Genomic DNA, 18,723 nt, shown 5'->3' with positions numbered 1-18,723 from the left:
TGACTGTTAAGGTAAATACATTGTTTGTTCTCTATTAAAATCTTTCATTTGCTAACTATGCCTTCCGTAGTTTGAATCTTTTATTTAGCTGGCAGTAGTGGCGCTCGCTGTATTGCAGGAGCTTGAGTAACGAAGATTTTTGTGAGGTAAGTGATTTGTGAAACGTATAGGTTAATATTAGTCAGGGCCATTCTTTAGTAGCCATTTTGAAAGTCAGATTGCGTTGCGCTAAAAATTATTGTGTGTCAGTTTAAGCACAGTCATGTATAATTTTCCTAAGGGGACAGGGTCGCCATATGAAATGTCCCCTTAGGAAAATTATACATGACTGTGCTTAAACTGACACACAATAATTTTTAGCGCAACGCAATCTGACTTTCAAAATGCCTACTAAAGAATGGCCCTGACTAATATTAACCTATACGTTTCACAAATCACTTACCTCACAAAAATCTTCGTTACTCAAGCTCCTGCAATACAGCGAGCGCCACTACTGCCAGCTAAATAAAAGATTCAAACTACGGAAGTCACTAACTACTGATAGGGATAGTTAGCAAATGAAAGAATTTAATAGAGAACAAACACTGTATTTACCTTAATAGTCATAATATACATAGTAGTTCATAAAATCCAGTATTACAAATTATCAAATCTCCGCCATTCCTCTCCCCACATCCACGACTGTTGGCGGCTCACCTCCAACTGCGCAACGCTACGCGCTGTTCACATCCAGCTGCCCAACACTACAATGGCAGACAACAAATCAAACTAGGCACGGACTGCACACAGCACAGCCAGTGATGTTCATACAGAGCGCTACGTAACGTTGCCAATAAGAAAACATAAACAGCCTACTTACAGTATGTGCAGCAGCTGTACTGATTCTCTCATCAACAACCGGTGCACTCTTTGATAACGGTACGTCTTTTCATTTCGTGTTAAAATAAGAAGCTAAATTCGGTGCTTGACCTCGCCTGCTGAAGGGTTGTTGCAGAGAACACCAAGATGTCGACTCCTCGAAAAATAATTTTCCAGACAGTCTTGATTTGATCGGAATGTTAGGATATACCTTCCTTTATCTTTTCTTACTTCTTCAAACAGTTCTAGAAGTGAAGTGACCGAGATTATAATCCCTTTTGAGACGGTAACAAAACCTTCCTGTTTCCAATGTTATATTTGGTCGCTTGCAACGAGCGACTCACTGCCTTCGTACTGCATTTTTAGGGAATCGATTATGTATTACACCACTACTTTTAGAGCCTCAGCTGTTACAGTTAGCAAATGCGCAGTTACTCGAATTTTTATTCATCTCTTTCGCTCTCTCGCAACGCTGTTACAATAATTACTAAGCCTCGCGTTGCGTCTAGATGTTACACGCTCCATTCGCACCCTGCCGGCTGTCTACTGGATGATGTCACAGCGCGAAAGACACTGTGGGAAACTTTGCCGCAGAGCCACCCGGAATGACCTACGTTATAGTGTCTAGTTACCTTGAGCACTGCAGCTGATTAACTTGGTAAATTCTTCTGTTACAGAATTTCGATGAATCCCTGCCGATTACTGCTTTGGTGCTGTAAGCATGTGAAGATCCAACCAAACACTTGTTGTTGACACGAAGGGGACACTAAGTTACAGACGCAATGGCGAGGAAAGCTGCGATGCCCATACGCCAACGAAATGATCTGTAGAATATTTATGTAGCGCAACTTTACGCTAGCACAGGTACGGTGGAGTTAATGAGAGGACTAGGCCACAATTGTCAAACATGACTGACTTGATAACAATATAACTCTCTGAGCAAGATTCATTTCTTGGCACTTATACATACAGAAACATTGCGCTCCCAGACTTGATCTTAAGTAAGGGTAGACAAAGATCAGCTCATTTAGCATCAAACTTTTAGGCAACCTATTAAAATAATAAAAGACTAAAATATATTTTACCTAGCAGTAATATTTAAACGGCCACAATGTGCATGGGGGCTTAATTATATATAATGCAAATATTTTTTGTATCTGTAAGTCCGATTACGCAAGTCTCGTAAACGGCTGGCCCTGACTAGTATTAGTACACAATCTGACTGCTTAGAATGCCAACAAAGAATGTAAGAAAGTTTTCGTTAACACAGTTAATTAATTAAGTCCCCAGCAACTATAAAACCTAGGAAACCAACAAAACACAAGTGTAGCTGTTCTGTATGTGGTAGTATAACTCAACGCACATCTGGCACGGTTCTTCTTCAACAAGACAAGAATTTTTAAATAGCAATTATACTGACGTGATAAAAGAAAATTACAAATACTATAATTGTGCAAGAAAACCAAAATTACACTCTAATACAAGAACACAAGCCAGCTACTTTGTTGACTGAACCTGTAATGACACATTATTCAGGACACACAAATAAATAAACAACATAATATTTCAAGAATGAGATTTTCACTCTGCAGCGGAGTGTGCGCTGATATGAAACTTCCTGGCAGATTAAAACTGTGTGCCCGACCGAGACTCGAACTCGGGACCTTTGCCTTTCGCGGGCAAGTGCTCTACCAACTGAGCTACCGAAGCACGACTCACGTCCGGTACCCACAGCTTTACTTCTGCCAGTACCTCGTCTCCTACCTTCCAAACTTTACAGAAGCTCTCCTGCGAACCTTGCAGAACTAGCACTCCTGAAAGAAAGGATATTGCGGAGACATGGCTTAGCCACAGCCTGGGGGATGTTTCCAGAATGAGATTTTCACTCTGCAGCGGAGTGTGCGCTGATATGAAACTTCCTGGCAGATTAAAACTGTGTGCCCGACCGAGACTCGAACTCGGGACCTTTGCCTTTCGCGGGCAAGTGCTCTACCAACTGAGCTACCGAAGCACGACTCACGTCCGGTACCCACAGCTTTACTTCTGCCAGTACCTCGTCTCCTACCTTCCAAACTTTACAGAAGCTCTCCTGCGAACCTTGCAGAACTAGCACTCCTGAAAGAAAGGATATTGCGGAGACATGGCTTAGCCACAGCCTGGGGGATGTTTCCAGAATGAGATTTTCACTCTGCAGCGGAGTGTGCGCTGATATGAAACTTCCTGGCAGATTAAAACTGTGTGCCCGACCGAGACTCGAACTCGGGACCTTTGCCTTTCACGGGCAAGTGCTCTACCAACTGAGCTACCGAAGCACGACTCACGTCCGGTACCAACAGCTTTACTTCTGCCAGTACCTCGTCTCCTACCTTCCAAACTTTACAGAAGCTCTCCTGCGAACCTTGCAGAACCAGCACTCCTGAAAGAAAGGATATTGCGGAGACATGGCTTAGCCACAGCCTGGGGGATGTTTCCAGAATGAGATTTTCACTCTGCAGCGGAGTGTGCGCTGATATGAAATTTCCTGGCGGATTAAAACTGTGTGCTGGACCGAGACTCGAACTCGGGACCTTTGCCTTTCGTGGGCAAGTGCTCTACCAACTGAGCTACCCAAGCACGACTCGCGCCCCGTCCTCACAGCTTTACTTCTGCCAGTACCTCGTCTCCTACCTTCCCAACTTAACAGAAGCTCTCCTGCGAAACCTTGCAGAACTAGCACTCCTAAAAGAAAGGATATTGCGGAGACATGGCTTAGCCACAGCCTGGGGGATGTTTCCAGAATGAGATTTTCACTCTGCAGCTGAGTGTGCGCTGATATGAAACTTCCAGGCAGATGAAAACTGTGTGCCCGACCGAGACTCGAACTCGGGACCTTTGCCTTTCGCGGGCAAGTGGTCTGCCACAGCACTTGGTAGAGCACTTGCCCGCGGAAGGCAAAGGTCCCGAGTTCGAGTCTCGGTCGGGCACACAGTTTTAATCTGCCAGGAAGTTTCATATCAGCGCACACTCCGCTGCAGAGTGAAAATCTCATTCTGGAAACATCCCCCAGGCTGTGGCTAAGCCATGTCTCCGCAATATCCTTTCTTTCAGGAGTGCTAGTTCTGCAAGGTTCGCAGGAGAGCTTCTGTAAAGTTTGGAAGGTAGGAGACGAGGTACTGGCAGAAGTAAAGCTGTGGGTACCGAACGTGAGTCGTGCTTCGGTAGCTCAGTTGGTAGAGCACTTGCCCGCGAAAGGCAAAGGTCCCGAGTTCGAGTCTCGGTCGGGCACACAGTTTTAATCTGCCAGGAAGTTTCATATCAGCGCACACTCCGCTGCAGAGTGAAAATCTCATTCTGGAAACATCCCCCAGGCTGTGGCTAAGCCATGTCTCCGCAATATCCTTTCTTTCAGGAGTGCTGGTTCTGCAAGGTTCGCAGGAGAGCTTCTGTAAAGTTTGGAAGGTAGGAGACGAGGTACTGGCAGAAGTAAAGCTGTTGGTACCGGACGTGAGTCGTGCTTCGGTAGCTCAGTTGGTAGAGCACTTGCCCGTGAAAGGCAAAGGTCCCGAGTTCGAGTCTCGGTCGGGCACACAGTTTTAATCTGCCAGGAAGTTTCATATCAGCGCACACTCCGCTGCAGAGTGAAAATCTCATTCTGGAAACATCCCCCAGGCTGTGGCTAAGCCATGTCTCCGCAATATCCTTTCTTTCAGGAGTGCTAGTTCTGCAAGGTTCGCAGGAGAGCTTCTGTAAAGTTTGGAAGGTAGGAGACGAGGTACTGGCAGAAGTAAAGCTGTGGGTACCGGACGTGAGTCGTGCTTCGGTAGCTCAGTTGGTAGAGCACTTGCCCGCGAAAGGCAAAGGTCCCGAGTTCGAGTCTCGGTCGGGCACACAGTTTTAATCTGCCAGGAAGTTTCATATCAGCGCACACTCCGCTGCAGAGTGAAAATCTCATTCTGGAAACATCCCCCAGGCTGTGGCTAAGCCATGTCTCCGCAATATCCTTTCTTTCAGGAGTGCTGGTTCTGCAAGGTTCGCAGGAGAGCTTCTGTAAAGTTTGGAAGGTAGGAGACGAGGTACTGGCAGAAGTAAAGCTGTTGGTACCGGACGTGAGTCGTGCTTCGGTAGCTCAGTTGGTAGAGCACTTGCCCGTGAAAGGCAAAGGTCCCGAGTTCGAGTCTCGGTCGGGCACACAGTTTTAATCTGCCAGGAAGTTTCATATCAGCGCACACTCCGCTGCAGAGTGAAAATCTCATTCTGGGCACTTGATAAACCATCAAAACACGGGCATTTCACTTCTGAGGAAATCGTTCAGCGCTGGTAGTTGGCAATACTCATAGCATAGATTGAAGCAGCTGACGAGAATTTCGAATGAGGCAACAAGAGGCAGCAATTCATTAAACCACGTTGTCACCACAGTTCATGGGCTGAAATTTTGCTCACACAAAAAAATAAAATAAATAAATAAATAAAAATAAAAAAATAAATAAAAAAAATTCATGGTTCCAGTGCCGTCGTGAGCACACACAAGGCTGTCCACTCAAAGTCCCGTCAACCAATAAACGTCAGAATCACCACCGCCAGTACCACAACAGTCTCAGTTCTACGCGTTGCCAGCTTATACTGGCGCCCAGCGTGCTTCCAAACACGCAGCATGCGCAACTCACGCCTCCTAGCGGCTCCGTGTTACTCTCTCTTCACGTGCCTCGCCTCAGGCGCGCGCTATATAGGCAAACTTTACTCCAGACGGGATCGATAACCGCTAGGTCGATGTACACACATCAGTTTCTCAATATACTAATCACTTAACGTCATCTGTCATCCCCACTAATGTTAAATTCTACACCTGGCAGGATGTTGCTTATGTACAGGGTGTTTCAAAAATGACCGGTATATTTGAAACGGCAATAAAAACTAAACGAGCAGCGATAGAAATACACCGTTTGTTGCAATATGCTTGGGACAACAGTACATTTTCAGGCGGACAAACTTTCGAAATTACAGTAGTTACAATTTTCAACAACAGATGGCGCTGCAAGTGATGTGAAAGATATAGAAGACAACGCAGTCTGTGGGTGCGCCATTCTGTACGTCGTCTTTCTGCAGTAGGCGTGTGCTGTTCACAACGTGCAAGTGTGCTGTAGACAACATGGTTTATTCCTTAGAACAGAGGATTTTTCTGGTGTTGGAATTCCACCGCCTAGAATACAGTGTTGTTGCAACAAGACGAAGTTTTCAACGGAGGTTTAATGTAACCAAAGGACCGAAAAGCGATACAATAAAGGATCTGTTTGAAAAATTTCAACGGACTGGGAACGTGACGGATGAACGTGCTGGAAAGGTAGGGCGACCGCGTATGGCAACCGCAGAGGGCAACGCGCAGCTAGTGCAGCACGTGATCCGACAGCGGCTTCGGTTTTCCGTTCGCCGTGTTGCAGCTGCGGTCCAAATGACGCCAACGTCCACGTATCGTCTCGTGCGCCAGAGTTTACACCTCTATCCGTACAAAATTCAAACGCGGCAACCCCTCAGCGCCGCTACCATTGCTGCACGAGAGACATTCGCTAACGATATAGTGCACAGGATTGATGACGGCGATATGCGTGTGGGCAGCATTTGGTTTACTGACGAAGCTTATTTTTACCTGGACGGCTTCGTCAATAAACAGAACTGGCGTATATGGGGAACCGAAAAGCCCCATGTTGCAGTCCCATCGTCCCTGCATCCTCAAAAAGTACTGGTCTGGGCCGCCATTTCTTCCAAAGGAATCATTGGCCCATTTTTCAGATCCGAAACGATTACTGCATCACGCTATCTGGACATTCTTCGTGAATTTGTGGCGGTGTTAACCGCCTTAGACGACACTGCGGACATCGCACGGCCGACGTCTTTAATTTCCTGAATGAATATTTCGATGATCGTGTGATTGCTTTGGGCTATCCGAAACATACAGGCGGCGGCGTGGATTGGCCTCCCTATTCGCCAGACATGAACCCCTGTGACTTCTTTCTGTGGGGACACTTGAAAGACCAGATGTACCACCAGAATCTGGAAACAATTGAACAGCTGAAGCAGTACATCTCATCTGCATGTGAAGCCATTCCGCCAGACACGTTGTCAAAGGTTTCGGGTAATTTCATTCAGAGACTACGCCATATTATTGCTACGCATGGTGGATATGTGGAAAATATCGTACTATAGAGTTTCCCAGACCGCAGCGCCATCTGTTGTTGAAAATTGTAACTACTGTAATTTCGAAAGTTTGTCCGCCTGAAAATGTACTGTTGTCCCAAGCATATTGCAACAAACGGTGTATTTCTATCGCTGCTCGTTTAGTTTTTATTGCCGTTTCAAATATACCGGTCATTTTTGAAACACCCTGTATCTAGAGAGCGCCCAAGTGTTTTCTAACTGTCCTCTGGCTGCGACAGGCCGGCAGCGTTACACATCGCCGGCTTCCGGACACCAACTTAAGGAGTAAATTACGCAACTCCAGTGAGCCGGAACGGAAAGCGATCGCCAGCCATTCACGCCAAGTGATTTAGGGAACCGCGGAAAGCGTAAATCAGCAGCGAATCTGGCACACGTCCGCGCGCCAGTGGCTTCCTCTGCATGGTTACTGCGGCAGCTGGTCAGTGTATGGTGCATGGTGGAGGGTGCTCTCAGCCATTGTCAGCTGTCGTCGTTCTCCTCCCATTCGCAGAAGCAGCGAGAGGATGGTAACTGTCCGTATCTTTCTGTATGGGAGTACTGCATCTAAGGATGGAAAGTTCAACTGAAAATATAAGAGGCGGTCGATGAAAAGGAGAAATGTGGAAAAAAGTAACCAAACTTTTAATTAATCGCAACAACTTTTAATAGATTTTTCTAACAGTGACAAAAGAGGGTTAATACCTTCATGGAGAAACGTTTGCAGTTGCCTACGGAGCCCTGATTATGTCCAGACATTATAACGATACAGCCTTCCCCAAAATTCATATGAAAGGTCTGATACCACCTTTTCTATATATGCATCCGGGTAGTTACCGGACAATTCAGCGCTTCCTAAGGCCTTGTATGTGTGTCTGTATACGTATCATTCTGTCCTATTTGATAAAAAACGATATTCATTGCGAAGGCATGTGGAATGTTCTGGAAGGACGTTCATTGTCGTAATTATCGATGGATTGTTGTCATTCATATAATTATGTACATATACTAAATTAAGTAACTAATCAAGAAACTGAAGTAATAAATCCTTAGAAATAAATAACTAGAGACTGCAGAGATGTTAGCATGAAAAATCAATGCTTCTAATTAACAAACTGGTAATCTAAAAATCCAGTAACAGAAGCCCTCTCTATCTTGAGAAACAGCTTAAAAGTTATTACCAAGCGATGTATTGTCATTTGTTATTTATGTTTGTGTCTTCCTCTGTAATTAATATTCTTTGTAATTACATTTCTAATTAATTCTCCAATTTTTTACATCTCACAGTTTTCCAATTTCCAGAATCTGAGGCCTTATTTGTGCATTTTATGTATGTAATCGGATAAAGCACGAGCTCTGTACCACCATTGAATGTCAGTACCAAATCCAAACTGTATTTAATTGCGTAACTAAAATAATACAAGAGTCATTATTGTAATTAAAGTTCAGAATGATTTTCTTACGGAATACTAAGGATATTACTATAAAAGATGGTCATTCAACATCGTATTTTATACCTTATTCGGCTGTAACATCAGTTTCTTTACGTTTTGCAAATTTTAATTGTAACATAAAAATTGTGCAAAATTAATAATGCTTTTTTTGGAAGCTATTTTTATAATTCTATATAAAGCGATGCAGCGATGCTGCGACCAGTCAGTTTTGAAGATACTTTTGAAAGTCAAAGAGATCAGTGAAGTCTGTCCGCGTTTTGTTTACATGACGAGTGTGCATCTCGGATGTCAATTAATGTGAATAAATTTTGTGAAGCATGAAAATTTCGCATTCATTCATCAATGGACCAGGCAGAGAAACTTAAGTGACATGCAATATGAATCGTTAAAACATGCGCCTCTTCGTCCGAAGTATATCGATAACCAATAATGTCTTTCTTCTGGGCTGCAAAAATATGGAAATCGTGACTATAAGGAGGATATGTAAGGACTTCCCTGCGAAACTCCCGCAGCATACTCGAAAAAACTTTAGTAAAATGTGGGAGGGCTTTACACATCCTCCATACAGTTCCGATCTCTCCCTACGCGGTTTCTGTAATTTTGGAGCCTGAATAACGACAGTTGTTGCCTACCATTTGCTTCGGATGAAGATGCTCGTCTGGTCACAATCATGGTTCTGTGGGCAACCGCAAACAGTTTTCCGTGAAAGCATTGACCGTCTTGTCACTCTCGTCTCACAGTGGGATAGATGTATTGACAATTATGGCGATTACTTAGAAATAATAAACAATTTACTTACTTTTTCCCCTCCCTCTCGTTTTCATTTGACTGCCTCTTATACGAGGTGCATTCAAGTTCTAAGGCCTCCGATTTTTTTTCTAATTAACTACTCACCCGAAATCGATAAAACTGGCGTTACTTCTCGACGTAATCGCCCTGCAGACGTACACATTTTTCACAACGCTGACGCCATGATTCCATGGCAGCGGCGATGGCTTCTTTAGAAGTCTGTTTTGACCACTGGAAAATCGCTGAGGCAATAGCAGCACGGCTGGTGAATGTGCGGCCACGGAGTGTGTCTTTCATTGTTGGAAAAAGCCAAAAGTCACTAGGAGCCAGATTTAGGTGAGTAGGGAACATGAGGAATCACTTCAAAGTTGTTATCACGAAGAAACTGTTGCGTAACGTTAGCTCGATGTGCGGGTGCGTTGTCTTGGTGAAACAGCACACGCGCAGCCCTTCCCGGACGTTTTTGTTGCAGTGCAGGAAGGAATTTGTTCATCAAAACATTTTCGTAGAACGCACCTGCTACTGTAGTGCCCTTTGGAACGCAATGGGTAAGGATTACGCCCTCGCTGTCGCAGAACATGGACACCATCATTTTTTCAGCACTGGCGGTTACCTGAAATTTTTTTGGTGGCGGTGAATCTGTGTGCTTCCATTGAGCTGACTGGCGCTTTGTTTCTCGATTGAGAAATGGCATCCACATCTCATCCATTGTCACAACCGAAGTCCCATTCATGCTGTTGTTGCGCGTCAATATTGCTTGGCAACATGCCACACGGGCAGCCGTGTGGTCGTCCGTCAGCATTCGTGGCACCCACCTGGATGACACTTTTCGCATTTTCAGGTCGTCATGCAGGATTGTGTGCACAGAACCCACAGAAATGCCAACTCTTTCTCGATCACGTCGTCAGACCGGCTTGTGCGAGCCCGAGGTTGTTTCGGTTTGTTGTCACACGATGTTCTGCCTTCATTAAACTATCGCACATACGAAAGCACTTTCGACACATCCATAACTCCATCACCACATGCCTCCTACAACTGTCGATGAATTTCAATTGGTTTCACACCACGCAAATTCAGAAAACGAATGATTGCACGCTGTTCAAGTAAGGAAAACGTCGCCATTTTAAGTATTTAAAACAGTTCTCATTCTCGCCGCTGGCGGTAAAATTCCATCTGCCGTGCGGTGCTGCCATCTCTGGGACGTATTGACAATGAACGCGGCCTCATTTTAAAACAATATGCATGTTTCTATCTCATTCCAGCCTGGAGAAAAAAAAATCGGAGGCCTTAGAACTTGAATGCACCTCGTACATTAGGAGACGATGGGTGTTTGATTCAGCTGCCACATTTGGTAGAGTATTATAACTGGTATATCTTTCTTAGAATTTGTTTGCCGTCTGAGCCGCGCTGCGGCTCGCGTTGGTGCTGCTTGTAGGTTTCCGATCTCTGTTGGAGGCCACACCGTATCTTTTAGTTGGTATGGTTGCGGTTGTTTCTTCTCGTCTTGACTGGCGCCACTCGTTTCGCAAGCATTGCCTGTCCACTAGCGGCTGCAGCCGCGGTTATCGACGTGTAGTAACCGTTGCCCTGTCTTTGGGGCGACGTCGTTGTTTTTCCGTGTCGTGTGAGTGTGGCATTTCGGTTGGGGACTGAGTAGGAACCAGCTCCACGCAGTGCGAGAACGCGCTAGAAATGCTGGCGGGCGCGCGTGGACTGCCGGATGGAAGAGCTGTGGTCACGAGGGTGCACGAACTCGTCGTAAGCCGCATCCTGCAGGCTTTAAGATGAGTGCATTTCAATCCGAGTAGAGAAACCTCCACCATAGTGATACCCCTCGATTCTGCAGTGACTTGGGTTCGTGTTGCTCCTCGTAGTGTCGCCGAGGCGAAGAGCAGCGAGTGGGAGTGCTTCGAGAAAGCGGATCTGATTAGCTTCATCGACTTCTTATTGCTGTTTACTGCGTTCAGCTTGTTACAATTTGTTTAAGTTCAACCAGCGGTAATTTTTCTTGCCTGGTCGCCGCTAACACCCCAGCTACCTGCCCTGAGGGTTAGTGTATGTAACGGGAGTGTACGTTTCCTCGCCATGCCGCTGCTGTCCGGTAAGACATGTAGTTTTCACAGTTTTCTTGATTGTATGCCGTTTGTGATTCTTCTACTCTGGTGGTAGAGATTCCTTTCTCGTTCCGGGTGCTTTAAGCACAATAGTCTGGGGGCACAGTGCAGACCGCCGGTTCCGGCTTTGGCATGTTGTTCCATTCTTGCATTTGGTTTATTGGATGTCACGTAGCTTCAGCAAGATTATCATTAGTCACTCGTTAGACTGCCACTAGTCTGAGTTACCATCTTGTTAAGTGAATTAAACTCTTGGCTGCCTATCTCATTGCTCGCGGAAGTGTTTGTTGCTGGACCTTGTCGGAGGTCTGTGACTGGTCCTTGCGTTTTATTGTTGTATTATTTATTACCATACCTTGTAATGCCTACATTAAAGGTTATGTATGTTTAGTTAATATTTTCGGACGCCTTCTGGAATAAATCTAGCAATGTAAGGGTTGTGTTACAAGGTTACCTTCATCTTAATTCACCCATTTGCTGGTCAGTTGCTTGTTTCTTTTAATTAACCTTTGTTTGTATCTGCTGATTTACAGCAGGTTTCTAATTTTTTTTAATATAATTGCCTTTCCTGGTGTGTGAGGCCTTCAGCCGTGATTGAGGTCATTTGCTTTGAAAAAATAATCCAATATTTGCATTTTAGCAGTAAGCCTTAAAACCTTATTTACTGCCATTCCTGGCGTCTGATACCTTCTGCTGTGTTTGTGGCCACTTACCTTTTAATATTTCAATACCTGTAAATTGTAATTGCAGAGAGTTCTTAAACATTCTTAATTTATTGCCATTCTTGGCGTGTAAGGCCCTCAGCCGTGATCACAGTGGCTTGTTGCTTTTTAAATGTTATCTGTATCTGTATTTTATGGTGATCTGCCAAATTGTAACGCACTGAAAACACTATTTGTTGTGTCTAGACAAGACAGCCTAGACACAATGAGAGGAAGCCGAAAGGCACGCGCTTTAACTCACGCAGGCTGGCGTGAGGTCTGAAACAGGATACGTAATGAATGCTATAAAGAAAAGTTGAAACGTCCCCTTAGAACAATTTATACAAGACTGTGCTTAAACTGACACACAATATTTTTTAGCGCAACGCAATCTGACTTTCAGAAATCCCTACAAACGAATGGCCCTGACTAACATTAACCTGTACCTTTCACAAATCACTTACCTCACCAAAAGTCTTCGTTACTCGAACTACGGCAATACAGCGAGCGCCACTACTGCAAGCTAAATAAAAGATTCAAACTACGGAAGTTACTAACTACTGATAGGGATAGTTAGCAAATGAAAGATTTTAATAGAGAACAAACAATGTATTTACCTTAATAGTCATAATATATATAGCAGTTCATAATATCCAGTATAACAAATTTCAAAACTCCGCCATCTCTCTCCCCACATCCACCACTGCTGGCGGCTCACCTCCAACTGCGCAACGCTACGCGCTGTTCACATCCAGCTGCCGCTGCCCAACACTACAATGGCAGACAACAATGCAAACTAGCCACAGACTGCACACAGCACAGCCAGTGATTTTCGTACAGAGCGCTACGTAACGTTGCCAATAAGAATCTAAACAGCCTACTTACAAAGTACGTAGCTTCTGGAATACTTAACTTTAATCTACATTTGTAGAACATCGCTCTTGATGATACATTAATAGAATCTTAATATCAATTGAATACGGCCCCTTGCTAGGTCGTAGCAAATGTAGCTGAAGGCTATGGTAACTATCGTCTCGGCAAATGAGAGCGTAATTCTCAGTGAACCATGGCTAGCAACGTCGGCTGTACAACTGGGGCGAGTGCTAGTACGTCTCACTAGACCTGCCGTGTGGTGGCGCTCGGTCTGCAATTACTGACAGTGGCGACACGCGGGTCCGACGTATACTAGCGGACCGCGGCCGATTTAAAAGCTACCACCTAGCAAGTGTGGTGTCTGGCGGTGACACCACACTATTATTTACACAGTTGTTTATTCCTTCATTAATAACGTGTGGTATTTTGTTATTTATTGTTGAGTCTGGAATTACTGTTTTAAAAATGAATGTGTGTAACTGTAAACGGCAACCAGTAGTAACTGATTACGGCCCCGTCCACAGTCGTAACCGAATCCTGCCTTCCTTTGACTACCAGGTCACACCGTCCAATCTTCTAGTCTGGATACTGCGAGAATGGACCTAAATTTCTAATTATCATCTCGAAAAAAATAGAAGTTACGCGCAGAACCTCAGCTGGATTCAAAACTAGGCGAATACCAAGGTGGGGTCAGAAAAGGTCGATCTTGCGTAGAACAAATCCTTAACTTGAAAAATTCAATGAAATATTTACATAGTACTTCAAACAAAAGTTATGTCATCACGTTTGTCGACTTTAAAAAAGCATATGACAGTATAGACCGAGAATCCCTTTTTGAAGTATTAGCAGAATTTGGACTAGATCAAAAGACAACAAACATCATAAAAGAAACACTCACGGAGACCAATTCCAAAGTAAAATTTATGGGAGAATTGAGCACAGAATTTGAAATAGACACAGGAGTACGACAAGGGGATGTACTGTCCCCAGTGCTCTTCAATTGTGCTCTCGAAAAAGTTGTTAGAGAATGGAAAAAAGCAGGTGCACCAGCACACAGACTGGGACCAAGACATAAGGGCGTAGAATTACACTGTTTAGCATTTGCTGATGACATGGCACGCTCTCTACGCATCTGACACACTAAACCTTCACCACAGAACACTAAAAGAGGAATTATAAGTGAAAGAACGTAAGATAATGAGGAAAATCCTAGGACCAAGAACTAAAGATGGGGTACATTATCCAAAACCCAATGCAGAAACATATAAAAATATCTCCAAAATAACAGACACAATGCGCATGAGAAGAATCCAATTCATGGGGCACTTAGAAAGAATGGACTCAAACAGGTTAACGCACAAAATCCATACATTTTTAAAGAACAAAACTACAAGACCGAACTGGTACAAACAGACGGAAAAAGACCTGAGAGAATTATGGTCTCCAAATCTACATGATAGAAATGAAATCAGAAAAATCACAAACACACGGGGTTTTGAGGAAGAAGAGAGAAAAACTAACCGACATACATGGTCTACGCAACGAAAGCTAGCCCATTCGTTGTTTATGAAGGAATACTGGGCGAAAAGGAGGGCCAACAAATGTTGATTACGCGTGGTCCTAAGTGATCCATCCGCGAAGAAGAAGAAGAAGATATATGATTATTTATATCATCTTGCTTTTTTATATAATTTTTTGTTGAACTGAATTTAGATGGATGTAAATATTTAAAAAACAATCAGTAAATATATTTACTATCATGATAAGGTGGCATCGGACATATACTTTGAGAATTTCGTCGCCGTAAGAAGGACGTTCGTGGTCCACTTTATTTCTGAGCTAAAATGAGATAAATACTGAAAATACAGTTTACATATAATGTTGAAATTTAAGGATCATGGATTAAACAAATAATTAAATTCAATAACAAATAGCGTTAATCATAACTATAATTACTGAAGTGCACTATGCTACTTACATTGGGAATACAATATTAATCACTCGTGATATGTTGATTATCCGCACATCGGTATCTCGTCCGTGCGCAGTGGAAATTTCCTTATATAATTACTAGTGTGCGCGAGTATGCGCCCTGAGTACGCAGTGGCTTTTTACAAAATTAAAGAGTTTAAATTAGAGGGCCAGTCTAACGCGCGAGGCTCTCCCTCTACTCAATTCCAGAACAGATAACAGAAGAAGTAACTAACAAAAGACTAGACATACTTTCTGTGTCTCAGCAGCGACCACATGCGACCGCGCACAAGATAACTTGCATTGGCTTTCATGCTGTATTAAACGGGGTTCTCTCATTTAAAAAAATAGATTTACATGCTATGGCTAAAAATGTGCCTTTAAACGCCACCGGGGCACACAACCGAAATTCTCTGATGAGGTTGCCGGTTGCTGTCAAGGCAAAGCGTCGTTGGACGTTTTCGGAAGAGCTGTCTTTGCTCCATGACAACACCCCCATTTCGTTCTGCACAGGGTACACTCACGTATGCTGCTTCTTTGAACTCCGCCTCCCCCCCCCCCACCCCTCGCCTACCTCCTCCATGTATTTCCCTCACACGACAAGCATTGATTTCTACCCTTGAAACCTTGAAACTTATCAACTTAGGATGAAACTAAAACTTGTGTAACGTATTACTATCTGTACGACGTTTCTCATCGAGCCATATACGTTATCTCGCATTTCTAGCTGCTTCTCTCACACAAATAATGATAAAAATTCAGAAATTCAGGGTCGCCACCAGCCCAAGCCCTACCTAACCATCCAGAAAAAAAAACGGAGCTGGAAAATTATTAGTTTAATTACTTTAATAATTTGATTACAAGTATGCAACTTTCTTTAAGTAGCCAGATAAATAGCACTCCATGTCGTACACGGAGCAACTTGATTAATCGGAGTAAGTGGGTAAGATCAACATCACAGAATTTATATTTCACGTAGATTATTTATTGTATCTACGTATTTGGTTGCACATCCTAACTACACATAATTGGTGCCTGACTAGAAATATTGAAATAAGAATTACGTGAGAACGTAACAGAGCACAATTTAACTACAGCAAGAAGAAACACAGAAGACGGCGGTGGGAGACAATGATACTATCATCTCCTTTGCATTCATACCATAAAATAATCTCAGTGAGATTCGCATTACGATTCTACGCATGCACTATTCTGGACACAGGTTTAACCAATTCCCGAGGTTGTGCGATAACTATTCAACACACTAACGGTGTCTGCTGCTTGCAAACGGCCGAACTAGAGCACGTGGTGCATTCCGAATCAAACTGTTGTGCTGCTTTGTAGAAAGAGCACGAAAGAACAGATATTCTTGCAGAAATTATGGCTCATTAAACAAGCAAACTGTTAAAATAAAGCCTATTGCGGTTCCGTGGTGGACGAGAAGGGTCATTGATTACCAAACACGTGGCACAAAATCGACACGCAAAGACAAAAGCAACTTCCACAAAATATAAGATTAAAAATCATACTCGCTTCGAGACAGTATTACACTCACGTACGGCTGAAGTGATCCTAACCAGCTTTTCCTAATCAGATTTACCGTTTAAAATTCTACTTCGTCGTTGTTCAAAATGAACAAAGTAACTTCCACACTTTTAACTCAAACACCCAAAAATCGCCTATTTAAAGCAATATAATTATGGCACATTCGGAAAAATAATTCGTTTCACACGCTTCAGTTAAGCTGAAGTTCTTAAGTATTTCACCAGTTAAACATAACGAAGTCCTGACTCAGCCTACTTCCTATCACCTGAAACCCCCCTTTAAGAGCTACGATCCGTACTCACCAAGCGTTCACTGAAGAGTGCTCCTTCCTCTTTCGGGATTACCTAGCTCCCCGTGCAGCGGAAGCTACCAGAGGGGTAGCCCTCCGTCACCAACCTCGCACACAAAACCAGCCCTCGACTAAGATGGGTAGACCTCTCTGTTCAGGTATTGGAAACCTAAGTTGGTCATCCTGTGCTCTCCTCCGAACGAGAAACAACATCGTCTGCTACCAGCAGACGATGACCAACTCAGCGTTTACCACAAAACAAAACCGAAACCCCACATTAAAACACACATATAACGTTCAACAGGCCTTATTTGTGTGCTCAGTCTTTCTGGAAGAGTTCATGAATTAAGCTAAAATCAGGTAGTAAAGTGAGTAAGTTGTACTGAATTCGACAAGCGTCTTATGAAACGACTTTACAGAGACATTTCACTTGTTATCTAAAAAACTTGTAATTCAAAATTGAGTGCTATTTAAATTCCAGTTACAGGGTCACCCATGTATTCTGCTTTAGAGTAGCGTTTGCTACCCTACTTTTGAACACGAACATTGAAACGGAACTTGTTGTACCGTTCCACATTTTTCAAATGGTTGGAATGGCTCTGAGCACTATGGGACTCAACATCTGAGGTCATCAGTCCCCTATAACTTAGAACTACTTAAACGTAACTAACCTAAGGACATCACACACATCCATACCCGAGGCAGGATTCGAACCTGCGACCGTAGCGGTCGCGCGGTTCCAGACTGAAGCGCCTAGAACCGCTCAGCCACATCGGCCGGCTTCCACATTTTTCCCATTAAATTTCAGGTACAAGAGAATCAATAGCGAGTGTGTGAACTAGTATCAAGGTGATAATTAGTAAATGTTGCTTATGCCCCCACCCATAACTATTTGATTTGCTTATAATGAACTGCGTTACATAAAATATACGAGTTAAACTCTTGTATCTATGGAAAAGTTCAGATCTTAGCCTATTGATGGGATGGAGACATGCAAAATCTTCCGCTCCATATCATAGTAAATGTTCTTGCGCCCAAAGCTCAGTAACGTGGTGTTGTTTTGGAACGCAGGATTAAACCAAAATTACCAGTCATAGTCAAGTGGACCACTTGCTACCCCTCTTTGGCGAACGTTTTAATGAAATCTGAAATATTTAGGTAGGTACTCTTCCGACATGACAGAGCTCAGTTGCAGTGTCTTTTGCTGAACTTGTTATGCGTAACCTACAGTAATTAAATGTAATATCAATAGAAGGCATGGGCTTAGGTATAATTATGTGCCTGCATAAAATTCCACTGAAGCCAGGTCTGCGCTCCCCTCTCCCTTCCCATAATTACGTGGTGAAAGGAAATCCTGTTGACTAGAGAGACCATTTTTCATGATGTCTAGTATGAGAGCCCGTGGTGTTGCATAAGAATGGGCAGTAACTATCCCAATAGATACGCGGCTAATTGTTCAAATGCTATATGTAGTCAAGAAATATCAGTTAATCTAGATCCTCTAGTGATGATTTCCTCCCTTCATCATTAACAGCTAAAAAAATAGGTGAAACCTAAAGTATCCAAACCTCCCTAGAAAATGGAAAATAGGATAAAATACCCCTTAGAGATGACAGGCAAACTCCCACAAGTTAGTCTCTACCTCAGTCGCATGCTGGGTCAACAAATAAAAATAAATAAAAGCTCTATGCTCCCTATTAAGCCCTGCATAGGTGCCTTCTGTAGTGGTTATAAAGATTGCGTTATCCGTTGCCTTCAAATTTTTACCGGGCAGTTAAATCCACCAGCTAAAAATTATTAATGCCCCTGCAGTAACTCGTAGGGTCTGTAATTTCGTGGAACACACGAGTTTTGTAAACCAGTACTACAGAGCGTAACTTGCAGAAGCAGTAGGACACGATAAGTAACTGTAAACATCCTACTCGGTCGAATTTTATCAGTACCATCGGTAGGCTGGTTACGTT

General features: G+C 43.5%; 3 non-coding genes across 3 annotated transcripts; 2 read left to right on the top strand and 1 right to left on the bottom strand.

Annotated features, from left to right (window-relative positions):
- Positions 1-3,096: 3,096 nt before the first annotated feature.
- Trnas-uga (transfer RNA serine (anticodon UGA)) lies at positions 3,097-3,171 on the bottom strand. Its single transcript has one exon. It is a non-coding gene; the product is annotated as a tRNA-Ser (tRNA).
- A 1,178-nt stretch (positions 3,172-4,349) lies between these two features.
- Positions 4,350-4,424, top strand: Trnas-uga (transfer RNA serine (anticodon UGA)). Its single transcript has one exon. It is a non-coding gene; the product is annotated as a tRNA-Ser (tRNA).
- A 527-nt stretch (positions 4,425-4,951) lies between these two features.
- On the top strand, positions 4,952-5,026 carry Trnas-uga (transfer RNA serine (anticodon UGA)). The gene has a single exon. It is a non-coding gene; the product is annotated as a tRNA-Ser (tRNA).
- The last annotated feature ends 13,697 nt before the right edge of the window (positions 5,027-18,723 follow it).

The sequence above is a fragment of the Schistocerca cancellata genome, chromosome 1 (assembly GCF_023864275.1).
Source record: "Schistocerca cancellata isolate TAMUIC-IGC-003103 chromosome 1, iqSchCanc2.1, whole genome shotgun sequence".
Taxonomy (NCBI): Eukaryota; Metazoa; Arthropoda; class Insecta; order Orthoptera; family Acrididae; genus Schistocerca; species Schistocerca cancellata.
This window is presented reverse-complemented; position numbering and strand designations above follow the sequence as displayed.